This window comes from Periplaneta americana, chromosome 13, assembly GCF_040183065.1.
Source record: "Periplaneta americana isolate PAMFEO1 chromosome 13, P.americana_PAMFEO1_priV1, whole genome shotgun sequence".
Lineage (NCBI taxonomy): Eukaryota > Metazoa > Arthropoda > Insecta > Blattodea > Blattidae > Periplaneta > Periplaneta americana.
In genome coordinates this window covers 40863785-40878392 of record NC_091129.1, presented here as the reverse complement: position 1 = coordinate 40878392, position 14608 = coordinate 40863785, and the positions used below count along the sequence as shown (strand labels likewise).

Sequence of the window (14608 nt, the reverse complement as noted above, 5' to 3'; positions counted from 1 at the left end):
ATGTTACAAACATCAAGTTGAGAGGAGCACTCTTTCTACAATTCCTACAAGGTAGGAACTTTTTTAAATTTGGAAAATCCTAAACTGTATACAGGCCATTCATTTATAAGAACTCAGCTACGTTCTTGGCAAACAGAGGTGTGGATATTTTAGCACTTAAGAGATATGGAGGATGGAGACATCTAGAATTGCGGAAAGTTATGTAGCTGATAGTTTGAGTAACAAGAAAGAGAGTTCCTTGTGGAGAAACAGGTCAGTTATTATGAAGGATCCAGTTAGCTGTGAAAAAGGACTTTGAAATAAGCAAAGAAATAAATCCTGATTATATTCATCGAAATTTTGCCCTAATATTAATAACTGCTATAATTGTAATGTTTACATTAATTTCAGTCGTCAGCACAAGAATGAATGATTGAATGAATGAATGACATAACTTGGTCTATTAGCTGTTAATAATAATATTCATGTAAATGTTTCGACCAATATTAATAAATGTGATAATTGCAATTTTTTCTGTAAATTTCAGTTGTCGGCAGAAGAATGAATGAAAGTATCACCTCCACAGAAAAGTAAATTAGACCTACTTACTTCCTGTTGCTTATAGACACCAAGGAAGTGACGATAAATAATAGACTTCCTTCCTTAGAATCAGTGCAATAACAATATATTTACTATAGTAGGAGTGGGAAAATGAAAAAATTATCCAGAACGGACAAGAAAAATTGAGAGCGTCTAGTTCAAAATCTGCTTAATGTACTTTTCGATGAAATTGAATTATGTACCATATCAGGTATTCTGGGACTTTTTTCTCTTGTACGCAGGAGGGACCCGAAGGTTTAAACTGCAGCCTGAGGCTTATCTGCATTCTGGGACATACTTTACTAAATGTACTAACTATGGATCAAATTCTATCATACTCCCACATAAAAAGCCGTGTAAGTGTTAGGCTCCGCTGCGTAATATATGAAGATAGTAACGATACCCTGTATCCGAATGTATCCAATGCAATGACAAATAAGAATGCATGTTTTAAGAAAGTCTTTCTGCAGTGTTATTAATCGATGAAGAAAACATATTTTTCTGTAACTGAAATAAACATGTTTTACATGCACTTATTCCAACATTGGGTTTGTTCACTCACTCACTCACTCACTCACTCACTCACTCACTCACTCAATTATTTAATTATTTATTTATTTTTTCATTTATGTATTTGTTTATTTGTTTTTTTTTTTTTGTTTCTTTCATATCTTCCATTTATTTACTTATTTGTTTATTTATACAAAATAAAACTAGGAAAAATTGAATAATCTCATTATTACATATTTAGACATTACAACAACAGTGACTGCCTCCGTGGTCTGTTGATCACCATGCTGGCTTCCAGATCTGGAGGTCCCGGTTTGATTCCCGGGCTTGGCCCTCAGTGAATTTTCCTTGAAGAAGAAATTTGTTTGAATGTGAGTGTGATTGTGTGTGTGCCAGGTTAATATTAATTAGCCAATTATCAAAAACATAAAATACATCAGGACTGTCACTGGGCAGTAACCTGAACACACGTTTCAGCATCACATTTTTGACAAGTAACTCCATCAGCCAGCACAACCATGAAGCATTAATAGATGCTGTAGAATTACCAACAAAGAAAAAAAAAAACAACAACAGTAGCTCTTACCGATCAAAATGAACTGTCGCGTCAATTACATTTAAAAACATTGATAAATCCCTTCAAAATTCGTGTTAGAGATTTCATTTTAAGTTTAAAAACGAAAATTGTATAAAAGTAATCAAATCCATAAATAAAATCCTGTGCAATTTGAAGGGTACACGGGAAAAACGATCAAGGTTCATCAAAAATCGAAATTGAGTTAATAATGCTATCTTATAGTGGAAAGGAAGTACTGACATGTGGTCTAGCTAGTAATAAGAAATCATCGTTCTTGACATTCCACTACGTTAATTTCTATTAAATACACACATAACAAAGTATTAAGTACTTAAACTTTAAAATTCGTTTTTCTCGAAACTTTCTAAAATGGACCTTGATAGTTATTCCCGTGTACCCTTCATTTGTAAAGCCTTAAAGAACACTTACTGGTCAGAATGATCGGAAAGATCTTTCTTGTGTTAAAAATAGTAGCTATTGTTTTATGAAAAAAGTATAACAATTAACGACAGTATATTTCAGTAAAACATAGCCTACTGTTGTAAAGTTTATTTTTTTTTTTTTGCTTTATAGAAACTCTGCTGCAAACCCATTTTATTGTACAATTAAAAGATCATTATCTGCTAAACTAATTGAACAAATCTATTAACAATTTGTGTTGTAACAGAAAATAATATATATTTGCAAACTTATGATGAAATTTCTTCTACACTGTAATCTTTCATATTCAAGAAAATAACATAGTCACTTTGAGTAACAATCATAAATGAAACCACACTTCTTTCCTGAATATCACTTCGAAACCAATCGAAAGTGCTAATAATCTTGATTTGCATAATACACGTCACTGTTCGTTAACAGAAAACCACAATTTAAGTCACACGGAGTCAGTGTGCACTCGAAGTTGGTTGCTTGACGGTTGTCAGCCCACTTTGAGGTCTGTGGATATAGAGGGAAAAATTGGATCGGTGTCGGTTAGAGTTCCCGGGTAGCTCAGTGGTAGAGCGTTGGTACGTTAAACCAAACGTCCCGGGTTCGATACCCGGCTCCGGAACAATTTTTCCCTCGAAATTATTCAAATCAACTTTACAGGGAGTTATACCTGAAATCTTGATTTGCATAATACACATCACTGTTCGTTAACAGAAAACCACAATTTAAGTCACACGGAGTTAGTGTGCACTCGAAGTTGGTTGCTTGACGGTTGTCAGACCACTTTGAGGTCTGTGGATATAGAGGGAAAAATTGGATCGGTGTCGGTTAGAGTTCCCGGGTAGCTCAGTGGTAGAGCGTTGGTACGTTAAACCAAAGGTCCCGGGTTCGATACCCGGCTCTGGAACAATTTTTCCCTCGAAATTATTCAAATCAACTTTACAGGGAGTTATACCTGAAATCTTGATTTGCATATTATTTTCTTATTTTTCTCGATCTAAAATTATGCATTTAGCAAATTTTGAACGGTACTCCCTCAATTACAGCATTAAACTTACAGAAACGAAAACAAAAGATGCCCCACTATAAGATGAGAAGACGGAGTTCAGATTGAATGGGAACGATTCTTTATTATTAGTTGTTCAAATGAACGATTTGTGAATGAATCGACCCAACTCTATTGTCTATGTATCTTAACATTTTGTAGCATTTCTGGGGTGACTTTAGCACAGGCTTCAATGATACTGTTGTGCGACCGTCACTCAGGTCGCACTGATTGCTGGCCGGATGCGTTCGACTTCTGCTCCTTCTCGTCAGGATTTCTCACACCACCATTGTACACAACAATGGAAAACTACTTTGCTGGAAAAACTTGGGCTCTCAGGATACTATAGGGAACTACATGACTACTAAACTAAGTCCGAAATGATTGCAATGTTGTTATCTCTAACTAATTTATTATATATTTACATATGTACAGCTGTCAAAAGAAAAAGTGGCCGCTCTCCTGGAACAAAGTTCCCTTCGGGTATCTTCGCTATAATTCGGAGACAGGCGATGTTACATGTTGTTGGACCACATTGCCTGATATCTACAGTTATAATTGAAGTATTCTCTCTGTGATTCGATAGCGTAATGGTAGCGTTCAGGCCTCTTATTCATGAGGTCCTGCGTTCGACTACAACCTCGTGCTTTTTATGTTCTTTTTTGTTCTGTTTTTGAGAGAGACAAACTATACATAATGGCTCCTTTCTCTTTTACGATTATTTTAGTAATTAACATCAGGTTCATTAATATATTATGCCATGACTTTATCATTATGATATTGTGGCTGCAAATGGAAAGAAAAAAGATTTTATTCTCAATAAAAATATCTTTCGTGGCATAAACAAAACAAATTTACTGGCATCGGTCTTAAAACATTCAAACAATTAAGCGTTCAAAAAACAAAACAAAAAGCCACAATTCAATATTTAGTCTATCTTCCTCTTATCTCGATCATCTTGCAGTTGAGTGGGCATGGAATCGACTAGTCTTTGCAAATAGCGAATGTTCTTAGACACTATATTCCAGGCATTCTGAACATACCCACATACATAAGTGTTCTGTCCATGGGCAGGTCTTTCATTGCAAACCCAGCAATCTCCAATCTTTCCTATTTTCTGCCTTCCTCTTAGTCACCGCATATGATCCACATATCCTAATGTCTTCTATTATTCTTTTCAACCAGAGACCCAACCAATTCCTTTTTCTCTTTCTAATCAGTTTCAGCATCATTCTTTCTTCACTCACTTTTTCAAACACAATTTTATTTCTTATTCTGTCTGTCCACTTCACACGCACCGTTTTTCACCACATCCACATTTCAAATGCTTCAATTCGTTTCTCTTCATTTCATCGTAATGTCCATGTTCCTTCCCCATACAATGCCACACTCCACACAAAGCACTTTACTAGTCTCTTCCTTAGTTCTTTTTCCAGAGGTCCGCAGAATATCCTTCTTCTTCTATTAAAAGCTTCCTTTGTTCATGTTTGCAGTTTTTCTTGGGAAGGATAGGCCTAAATGCGGTAACATCCTGTTGCTTTCTGCACACCACTATCTCTTTCGCATCTTATTAAATTCCAGGGGACCCAAGCATGGAGATGAGGAGAGTGGATTTGACTAATTGGGCCCTCCGGACTTCACCGAAAGTCACGGCAAGGGTTAAATATTAATTCTGTCAGGATGTTTGACCCGATTAGAGACCGGGAAATCTCAATTAGCCTTTGCCCCCCGCATCCTGGACTAGCTTCTACGAATCATCAGAAAATCTTAGAGTGTGATTGGGCCAATTTTTCCGAAAATGTTTCCACACTTTTGCCCTCGTAGCTCAGCGGACGAATGTCGGAATTTAGATGTCAACGTCTCAGGTTCAATTCCTCGTTATTCCTTTTCATTTTATTGTGGTTCAAGATAGTATAATGTAATAATACAAAAAGAAAAACTAATACCAGTATTATGCAACTGCATTTTTCCGAACCTAATATTAAATTTATGTTACTTATATCGCTAAAGAACGATTACAATATAAATAACTAGAATATTATTTATACAGTATCACTAAAGAACGATAACAGAATATAAATGATAAATATCGGTTTGTTTAATTAATATAAGATATTATATAATACTTATTTAATTATGTAAATAAAATAACCTATTTTACAAAGAAGGATGGTTATTTGTGTTATAATAATTACTTACATAAAATACAGATTATTTATATTGCGAAAGAAAAATAACAATATAAATAACTTGAATATTATTTTATAATGCTAATGAAGGAAAACAGAATATAAATGATAACTTGAATATTATCTATATCGCTAAAGAACGATAACAATATAAAAAACGTGAATATTATTCATATCGGAATTTCACAGATTTATTACAGATATATTTAAGAAATTGTAGAAGAATAGTAATTAGTAACAGTGTCCTATTTATTCTTCTTGGAGCCAAATTTTTAACTTTTAAAAGTGTGGTTACTATGTTGAAGTGTATGTGTTGTAACGGATGCTTGATTTGTTATGTATGTGAGTCAGTTATGGGATGCTTGATGTCGTCGCAATGTCGTAATTATAGTTTGATTGTGTTTGTATGACTATTGTGTATTAATTTATGATGTATGGTACGGAAGGCTGCGTATTTGTGTTATAGAAGTGTTACGTATGTGTGTTGTTAATGTTTTTGTATGTTTCAAATTGATACCTGATATTTATTTTGCAATCGCAATGCCTAATTTATGGTTTATTTATGTTTTGTTTACATCGCGTAAGCTAATTTAATTTTCTTTTCTATTTCTCTTTATGCTTATCTTTTTTGTGTATGAAACTATAGCCCTAACATACATATGTAAAATAGGGCTAACCACCATTGGAGAGACAATAATAAAAATTGTTATTCATATCGTTATAAAACGATAACAGAATACAAATGATGACTTGAATTTTATTCATATCTCTAAAGAACGATAACAAAATATAAATAACGTGATATCCATAAAGAACGATAACTGAATATAAATGATAATTTGAATAGCATTTACATCGCTAAAGAACGATTAAAAAATAAAATGAAAACTTGAAGAAGGCCCGAACCCACAACCTTTGAATCACTAAACAAGCACTCTATCGCTGGCCTACGAGGCGCAGACATGGAACACTTTCATAGTTCGAGAACTGCTTGTACAAGCACATGCATCGTGTAACATTGCTGCGACCCGAAGTGGACTTTGAAAATATTCGCTGTTCACGAGTGCGGCCACTTTTTTTTTTGACAGCTGTACAGCAAAACTACTTACAGGGTATATCATTCTCCTCTACCGACGCCATCTTCAGTCAGGATAGATTCGACGTAGCTAGGTTGACAATCTCCACCAACTAATCAATTGCCTCACGCGTCTCCTCTCCAACACTTTTTATGATTCGGTACCCGTTTCCCACCCGGGGTACCGACCACACCATCCACCAGGTGAGATGGTCTTAAAACACTTTTGATTTCACGTACTTACAAATATCGTCTTAATCAATCATTTCTTACATTTAATTTTGATTTAGTGCATTATAGTGACAAGTCACTATAATGAAATTACGCGCAAGAAAAGAGTCCGAACAATGCGTGATATAATTTGACCAATTAAAATGCATGCCTTATCCTACTGGACCAATGGGATTGGGCCAGCAACGATCTGAAGCGTAAGAATACTTTCGTTGTAGGCAGTGATTTTACCACACGCCCGACAAGACTCTATACCGCTGGCTAAGCATCTCAAGACCGTGTATTCCGCTGACACTGTTCCTGTTTCAAATTTAATACTCCACAGGAAATCATGCTACAGGGCGTTCTTTAGCCCTGGGGCATAACAATACCATTCTTTAAATGTTCCACATTCTCAATTTTCTCTACATATATCAAGCTCTTTATGTAACTCCAAAAGAAAAAATCAAGCGGTGTTAAATCTGGAGACCTGGTCAGCCATTCTACTGGTCCACACCGACCAATCTAATGTCCAGGGAACTGTTCGTCCTGTCTGCTAAAATATTTGTGTGACTTAACCTACCAGAATGAAGAATGATATCAATTCTTTCCTCTTTCGATAATGTCATCACGAAAATCAAGAAATTTGTTATAGGAAAGCTTCAAATAATCACAGCAGTGCATTGAAACTGTCACAGGTTAACCAAACAGTAAAGCAGGAAAAGTTAATTACCAGAATTGCATAAAAACACCTTTTCCAAAGCCTCCTCAGTACTGTACCATGTTACAAAATATCTGTAGATTAGATGCAGTAACTAATGTTTGTGTCATTATTACAGTTATCTTTAAATAACTTGAAAATGATTAGAGATATCTCAAAAGAATTGCACCATTGTTTTTCTCAGAATATTTCACATGATTTTGAGTACCTACATGACCCTCTTTCGATTTAAAATTTCAAAGTTGCATTCAGAATGGTGGCTTTTGAGATAGGTGAGGGCTAGACTCAAATGTGTCACTGGTAGAGCATTTTTCGTACAAATAATGGTAACACCAATAGTAATTGCAAATCAAGCGTATGGAAGACATTTATATGGTTCCAGACTTTTGATTCACCCTGTATATTAGCAGTATGTTGTTTATTTTTTCCCCCGTAAAATCATATAAATTCCTAAACATGAGATCTAAAATCCTAAAAAATCGATTGGAAAACCTAATTTTAGTTTCTTAAAACCTATAAATTCTGCGCTTAGTAATGAGGTACGTCACAGGCCTTATATTTTAATACATGTAATGCAAACTCTCATCAGTCACATCTTGGCCTCCTCAACTTTCAAACCTACCGTCCACCACTGACACACAGCAGAATATATTTTTAAAATGACCACAGTACAAGATGATGAATACCATAAACCTGCAAACACTGTTTTGAAAGTGGAAAATTTTCCTCTTCGTCTTCTTTTTGGACGTCATATCCTCTTTGTTTGAAGATTTTGGCGTCCTTTGGTCTTGACGTTTATTCAGTTATTGCAATGTATGGTTATGCCATCAATACTGGGATGTGTGATTAAATTTTCATTTTACATGTTTTCATGTGTTGATATAATAGTCTTCCTATTGTTTCCAATAGCATTCCTGGTGGTTTCCATGGACCATATCCTAAAATCTTTCCAAGTTGTATTGTTAATTTGTCGATGGCTTGTTTAAATTGTCCACACTGAAAGAATATATGATTAATGTCTCCTTGTTCTTGTACATGTACACAAAGGCGAATTTGAAAGACCAATCTTGTGTAAGTAGTAAGGGGTATGGCTGCATCTTAGTTTTACAGCACTGATAAAGGTGATGAAGGAGCGGTGTCCTTTATAATCACAATACCATGGGCGAATTTGTATATTATGGTGTACCAGAGTTTGTCGGATTTTGTTCTGTGTAAGATCCTGTAAGGTGGTATTTAATACATTGTTATTCGACATGTTTATTGCGTCCTTTGCAAGACCATCCACCATCTCGTTTCCCTGTATTCCAGCATGTCCTGGTATCCAGATTAATTTGAGCGAGTTCCCTTGATTCACTTTAAATATGGTTTGCTTGATGTTAATTTCTAGCCATGTTTGTTTTGTGTGCATATCACTATTGGTAATTCTGCTTAGTACACTTTTAGAATTCGAGGCCATTATTATGTGATTATTTTTATTGTTTATTAAAAGAATAAGAGCTTGATGGATGGCTGAGAGTTCAGCTGTATAACTAGAACTGTTGGAGGAGTTTGAATTTGGCATGAGTGTTATCAGTCGAACTGAGCTATGCAGCTCCAATGCCTATTTTTGTTTTTGAACCATCAGTGAATATAATAACTACATTGAGGTTTCTGTTGCTTCTCATTGCAACCCATTCTTGAAATAGCTGTGGTGACTGAACCTCTTCCTTCTGGAAGGACACTAGGTCGTGCTGAATTGGGGCCGTCAATATTTTGTAAGGGACACAATATATAAGATATCTCGGAAATATTTGGTATGAGAGACTTTGAGTATATTTTTGAAAGAGGTGATACACTGTAGGGAGAGTCAGGTCGATATTGTGAGGGTTATGAGTGTGCAGGGTCATCAATTTTTCATTTTATTGTCTAACAGTGCCGAACAATTGTTTAAAATCGAATTAAAAAATTTATGTGCCATAATTTGTTGTTGGATGTAAAGCAGGACATATGCTATTTCTTGAAGTGTATGTTTTTTTGTTTGGTTTTCCACTCACACCAATTATTTTCTTCGCCACTTGGTAATGTAAGGTCTCCATCCTGTTTGTGATTTGTTTGTTTATTGATATTGGTAATGCGTACTCTGTTACACTGCGGAAGATGATGTTATATAAACATTGCAATTGGTTTGAGTGACACCCCCACTTCCTATGCACAATGCATTTGAATAATTTCACTTTCTGCTGAAATTTGAGGTTAATAGTAGAGAAATGTTCATTCATCTTGAGGTTAGATTCCATGATAATCCCCAACATTTTTATACTTTGTTGTATGAGGATAATCACCAATTAGGAACAGGATTCTTTATTCATAAAAGAATAAAATCAGCAGTAAAAAAGGTCGAATTTATCAGTGATAAGTTATCGTATTTAGTACTTAAGGGTAGATGGTGCAATATCGTAGTTATAAATGCTCACGCCCCTACAGAAGAGAAAGACGACCATATAAAGGGTAGCTTCTATGAGGAATTGGAACACACTTTTGATCAGTTACCTAGATATCACATGAAAATTTTATTGGGGGATTTCAATGCTAAAGTAGTACGGGAGGATATTTTTAAACCGACTATTGGAAAAAAGAGCCTACACATATCTAGTAATGACAATGGAGTTAGGTTAGTCAACTTTGCCACATCAAAAAAATTAATTGTTAAAAGTACAACATTCCCCCATAAGGATATACATAAATATACTTGGACTTCTCCAGATGGATTGACACAACCAGATAGAACACATCTTGATAGATAAAAGAAGACATACTAGTATAGTAGACATTTGAACCTTCAGGGGGGCAGACTGTAATTCTGATCATTATTTGGTAATTGGAGAACTAAGAGAAAGACTATCAGTAGCCAAGCGAGTAGAGCAACAAGTTAATATTAGAAGATTCAATATTCCGAAATTAAAGGACGAGGAAACTAAGCAACATTATCAGGTCGAAATTTCAAATAGATTTGCCATATTAGCAAGTTCTGATGATGTTGAGGAAGAGTTAGATGTGAATAGCATGTGGGAAAATATCCGAAATAATATTAAAATTGCAGCTGAACAGAGCATAGGTTATTATGAAACTAAGAAAAAGAAACCGTGGTTTCATGGTAGTAGAAAGAAGGAAACAGGCAAAATTGAAATTCTTACAGGATCCAGTTGAGGTGAATACAGATAATTATTTCAATATAAGACGGGAAGCAAATCGTACGCTTAGGAATAAAAAAAGAGAATACTTGAAGGAAAAACTGAATGAGGTAGAAACAAATAGTAAAAATAAAAGCATTAGAGATTTATATAAGGGCATAAAGGAATTCAAGAATGGATATCAGGCAAGGGTGAACGTGTTCAAGGATGAGATTGGTGACTTGCTTGCAGATGCTCATTCAATACTGAACAGATGGAAAAACTATTTTGGACAACTACTAAATATACATAGGCCAAATAGAAATGATCGGGACGAAATTGAAATACAAACTGCTGAGCCATTTATACCCGAACCCACACTGAAAAATTATAAGTCTCCAGGTATCGATCATATTCCAGCAGAATTAATACAAGAGGGTGGAAGCGCATTATCTAACGAAATTTATAAGCTTGTACTTGCTATTTGGGAAAAGGAAATTGTACCAGAACAATGGAAGGAGTCCATTATCGTACCTATCTTTAAGAAGGGGGACAAGACTAACTGTAGTAACTTTCGAGGAATATCACTTTTGTTGGCGTCGTACAAAATTTTGTTCAATATTCTTTTGAGAAGAGTAACTCCATATGTAGATGAAATTATTGGGGATCATCAATATGGTTTTAGGCGTAATAGATCACCTATTGACCAGATATTTTGTATTCGACAGATAATGGAGAAAAAATGGGAGTATAAGGGTACAGTGACTGCCTCCATGGTCTGTTGGTCAGCATGCTGGCTTCCAGATCAGGAGGTCCCGGATTCGATTCCCGGGCTAGGCTCTCGGTGAATTTTTCTTGAAGAAGAGGAATTCCCTGGATGTCTAGAGTCTGGAAATTTGTATGAATGTGAGTGTGATAGTGAGTGTGCCGGGTTAATATAAATTAACCAATCATTACAATAAAAAAATACGTCAGGACTGTCGCTGGGCAGTAACCTGAACACACGTTTCAGCGTCACATTGTTGACAAGTAACTCCATCTGTTAGCACAACCATAAAGCATCTAATAGATGCTATAGAGTTACCAACAACGAAAAAAAAAAAGGGGGGTACAGTGCATCAGTTATTCATAGATTTAAAAAAAGCATATGACTCGGTTAAGAGGGAAGTTTTATATGATATTCTTATTGAATTTGGTATTCCCAAGAAACTAGTTCGATTAATTAAAATGTGTCTCAGTGAAACATAGAGCAGAGTTCGTATAGGTCAGTTTCTGTCAGATGCGTTTCCAATTCACTGTGGGCTAAAGCAAGGAGAAGCACTATCACCTTTACTTTTTAACTTTGCTCTAGAGTATGCCATTAGGAAAGTCCAGGATAACAGAGGGTTTGGAATTGAACGGGTTACATCAGCTGCTTGTCTATGCGGATGACTTGAATATGTTAGGAGAAAATCCACAAACGATTAGGGAAAACACGGGAGTTTTACTGGAAGCAAGTAAAGAGATAGGTTTGGAAGTAAATCCCGAAAAGACAAAGTATATGATTATGTCTCGTGACCAGAATATTGTACGAAATGGAAATACAGTATAAAAATTGGAAATTTATCTTTTGAAGAGGTGGAGAAGTTCAAATATCTGGGAGCAAGAGTAATAAACATAAATGATACTCAGGAGGAAATTAAACACAGAATAAATATGGGAAATGCCTGTTATTATTCGGTTGAGAAACTTTTATCATCCAGTCTGCTGTCGAAAAATCTGAAAGTTAGAATTTATAAAACAGTTATATTACCGGTTGTTCTGTATGGTTGTGAAACTTGGACTCTCACTTTGAGAGAGGAACAGAGATTAAGGATGTTTGAGAATAAGGTGCTTAGGAAAATATTTGGGGCTAAGAGGGATGAAGTTACAGGAGAATGGAGAAAGTTACACAACGCAGAACTGAACGCATTGTATTCTTCACCTGACATAATTACGAACATTAAATCCAGACGTTTGAGATGGGCAGGGCATGTAGCACGTATGGGCGAATCCAGAAATGCATATATAGTGTTAGTTGGAAGGCCGGAGGGAAAAAGACCTTTAGGGAGGCCGAGATGTAGATGGGAAGATAATATTAAAATGGATTTGAGGGAGGTGGGATATGATGATAGAGAATGGATTAATTTTGCTCAGGATAGGGACCAATGGCGGGCTTATGTGAGGGCGGCAATGAACCTCCGGGTTCCTTAAAAGTCAGTAATTAAGTAAGTTGTATGAGGATGACTTGGTTAGATATTTTAAAGCTGTTTACATTAGGGTGTCTCTTATGATTTTTAGAAATTATTATATGTTGAGATTTTCTGTGATTAATTTTTAGGCCAATATCTTGGATTGCTGTGCAGATAGTGGTTATGTCATCTTGTAGTAAGTGCAAAGCTATTGTATTATTTCTTAATGGTATCCGGGCTGTTATAAAAATGTCATCAGGAAACATTGTAAGTCTGGCTATCTGAAGGTTTAACTGGAACAGAGTATGAGTATATATTGTAAATAAAATGGGGCTAAGAGATGATCCTTGTAATAAACCAGAGTTAGAAATTCGGTTACTAGTATTTTGGTATCTTGGATGGAAACTGATTTTCCTGTTACACATAAGGTTAATGATTAATTGATTTAACTTTTGCGGAATGTTGAAGTATTCTAATGCAGGAACTAGAAGTTGTAAGTTAACATTATCATATGCTTTGGATACATCAATTGCGATTAAGTGGAGATTTTGCTTCCTGATCCATGCTACAGCTGTATTTGCAGCTATGTACTTGTAGGAGTTTCATTGTCAAAACAAAATTAATGGTTCACTGAACTTGTAAACATTTATATGGTTAAGTACTCTTTGTCCCTTGTGGCAGCTCACGAATAGTGAGAAGATTTCTAAATTTTAATTTCTGTAAAGATTGTGAGTAGAGTATGTAGAGTAGTATGTAAATCAAACTGCATTGGGGCCATTTCCTAATTCGTTCAATGTAATGTATAGACGAGTATTTAATATATTTTCTGGTGGTATTACTTAGCATGATGGGTCTATAGTGGTTACTGTCTACTGCTGTTGTTTTTGGTTTCTGAATTGGTATTGCAAAGAACTGCTGCTATGGGATCGGAATATTGCCTGTATTGAGGATAGTATTGTAACAATTAGTCAAGCCTTGCAGGAAGTGATGTGATAGATAGTTTAAGATGGTATATGTTATATCTGGTCCTTGAGAGGTGTTTTTTTTGTTTTCTTTTGAATCACAGTGACTACTTCGTTGTACGATATCGGTTCTATCAATTCATTTGAAACGTTAAGATTCAATCTCTCTTCCTGGAGGGAGACAAGCGGTGGAACGTCATCTGGTGTAACTAGTTTTAGGAATTCCTCTTGCATGTCGGTGAATTATATTGAAGGAGCTGTTAAATCTGTTGGTGAGCCAGTGAATTCTCTGCCATATATGTGATATCGGAGTGTGCTGTGTTAGTTGGGAGCAGTACGTTTGGTTACCAGACATAATGTCCAGGATTATAATGTCCATACCTCAAAATGTCCATGGAATAATGTCCGTGTTAAATCGTCCAGAGTCAAAGTGTCTATAGTTTTATAATGTCCACTTCACTCTGATGTCCAGAGTCATAATGTCCATAGTTCTATAATGTACACTATCTCCATCACAGAAGGGTAAGCCACTTCTTTCTTTTCGTGGGTACCTGTACCAACATCATGACTTTAATAGAGATAGGACAAAACTATATTGGTGATGCAGATAAAGGAAAATTTGTAATGCTGCAATAACAACTAACAGCAAGCTAGATAACATTTGGGTTTTGCAGGATGGCACAGATAAGCATTTACATAGTGCTGATGAAGCAGGTATAGAAGTAAAGTGCATCTTGAACAGTGTTAAGGCAAGAGCAAGAGTGATGCCAAATGAAACTCCATCAACTGTTTTGGTAGCAACTCTCGGTTCTCTTGTGGAGGAGGTAGCATAAAAGATGCTTGAGTGCAGAAGTTTGAAAAGAATGATAAACTGTATACAAATCCATGAGCGGCCTCCCAATCCAACAGCGCTGAATGATTTAGTCATAACAGCTCCTTATGACCGTAC

The 14608-nt window shown here is 35.6% G+C and overlaps 1 protein-coding gene and 1 non-coding gene across 10 annotated transcripts in view; both read left to right on the top strand.

Moving 5' to 3' along the window:
* The window catches only part of LOC138711818 (conserved oligomeric Golgi complex subunit 4-like), a 93253-nt gene that overhangs the window by 57439 nt on the left and 21206 nt on the right, over positions 1-14608 (top strand). Inside the window, exon 1 of one of the 9 annotated variants that reach the window (XR_011335480.1) lies at positions 593-935. The exons of the other annotated variants lie outside the window; for them this stretch is intronic. The gene's annotated coding sequence lies outside the window, so the exon portion shown is untranslated. Of the gene's footprint in view, positions 1-592; positions 936-14608 lie in introns of those variants that run through there. 9 annotated transcript variants of the gene reach the window in all.
* Positions 2934-3005, top strand: TRNAN-GUU (transfer RNA asparagine (anticodon GUU)). The gene has a single exon. It is a non-coding gene; the product is annotated as a tRNA-Asn (tRNA).